The sequence below is a fragment of the Malania oleifera genome, chromosome 8 (assembly GCF_029873635.1).
Source record: "Malania oleifera isolate guangnan ecotype guangnan chromosome 8, ASM2987363v1, whole genome shotgun sequence".
In the NCBI taxonomy this organism is placed as follows: Eukaryota; Viridiplantae; Streptophyta; class Magnoliopsida; order Santalales; family Ximeniaceae; genus Malania; species Malania oleifera.
Window position 1 is genome coordinate 9,357,873 of NC_080424.1, and position 1,966 is coordinate 9,359,838.

A 1,966-nucleotide genomic window follows, 5' to 3' on the forward strand; every position below is an offset into this window, starting at 1 on the left:
TGTATGAAGATGCCAAAAAATCATGATTTTAGATATGAGTATGAATTTTACAAAGCACATATGTGGCATGATAGTATTTTATGTGAAATTATTTGAGATGAAGCTTTACGCAGCAAAGATGTTTTCAGGTATTTATGAAAAGATGAGTTATGTTTGTGAGAATTGATGAATATATGATAAATGATTATTTTCAGCTGTATATACCTGATGAAAACAATTTCTGGCCCAGCAAAAGGCCGTATTTATGTGATCGGATGAGGCGTATTTATGATAACGGCACGAGGATGGCCCGTATCAATGTATGATTTTGGCACGAGGTCGTACTTATGAAAATTAGGAAAGCTGCGATATTACCTGACTATCTGTTATCAGAATCGGATGTTAGTTTTTCGTTCAGTCAGGAACTTGGTACACGTCGTTATATATAGATCAGATATCTACGTCAGATTAGTGCTAATCATCCCACGAGGGGATGAGGATGCGATAGTCGATGTGGCTTTCCGGAGAGTGTGTGGACGTCAACCTAGCAGTTTGACCAGGGGTTTTTGTGGCGGGCTCATCGTACTACAGGGACATAGTTGACTCGAGGCAGTGTCAGCCCAGCCCTTGTGGGTCCAGCCATTCGGGTGTCTGCACAACCTTCATGGGGGGCATACATGACCCCAGCTAGTTATTAATCCTGGGTATATTTTCAGTATACAGTAGAATAATAGATGTTTAGTATGTTATGATTATTAAACAAAAATATGAAAATTATATGATTATCCAGTATGATATGCTGCATGTTTACAGAGTTATGAAAGTAATGTAAACCGTATAAGTGCCTTAAATATTCATATGCAAACAACTGCATTTAGTTTCTTTCCCTTATGAGAAGTGTCCACCCCGACTATTAAAGCTTCAGGACCCCCAGAGGGGACGGCCGGTGTCTTGTCAGGGCGCCGTTAAGTGGGTTTAGCTTCTCACTAGAAGGGTAAGATGACATAGGATCAGGACAATTTTATTGTCGATCCTAGTGTTCTTGACCTTTGGAAACTTGTCAATAAATCCCGTATGTTAGGAAGTAATAACTCATGGATTAGTCATGGTTGATGTTAGATTTTATTTTACTCCTGCTTAGTTTTACGCTGTGATTGACAGGTTCGGTTGCCTTTCCATTATTATGGCTCATTTCTTCTTTCGACAATTGAGGTCGCTACGAAGAGACCACCACTCTGAAGTATCAAGTTTGATGTGTGATGTGGTGACTGGTAGGGTAATTGCCTCCCGAACCGGAGGTATTCTGCTTCTCCGACAGTTCTAGCCACAGACAGGTGATCACACAGAACAGTTTTTGTCCCGACCCGCGACAAATGATGTTATCCTATCTTATGCTAACTCCTCTACTCGCCTCTGTGCTCGTTCTGTTCTGCTGGCCCTTGCTGCTTCTCCTGTTGAATAGTCTGTTCTGATGCCCTTGCTGATTTCCTGTTGACGCCTGGATATCTCCTGCCTGCCTCCCTTCCCCGCTTGCTCTGTGCCCCCTGTGCTTTTCGCTTCTGCCCTACTTCCGTGCTGCCTTGGTGAGCCTCTTGTGCTCACCTCGTGCTCTCTTGTCTGCCCGTCCTCTCTTGTTCTGCTGATCCCTCCCTGCCTGCCTTGCTTCATCTGCGTGTTCTTTTCTCGTGCTTACATTTTGTGCGACTTCCTGTCTTGCCTCCTTCCCCTCACCCCCCTGCCCTCACATACCCCCCTCGCCTGCCTCCTTTCCGCTGCCTCCGCTTTCTTTTCTCGCTCGGCTGTCCTCCGCCGAAACCCTTTTGACCACTGCCCGTATCGGTTGTGTCCGCCCCCTCCCCCCTTCAAAGCCTCCATGCCTCTCCTTGCCCCCCCCCGGTTCGCAGCTCTGCCCTCTTTGCTCCCGGCGCGCAGCCCTCGCGCTGCCCCCCCTTCGGCGTTCCCCGCCTCCCTCCTTTTCCCCCTGTTC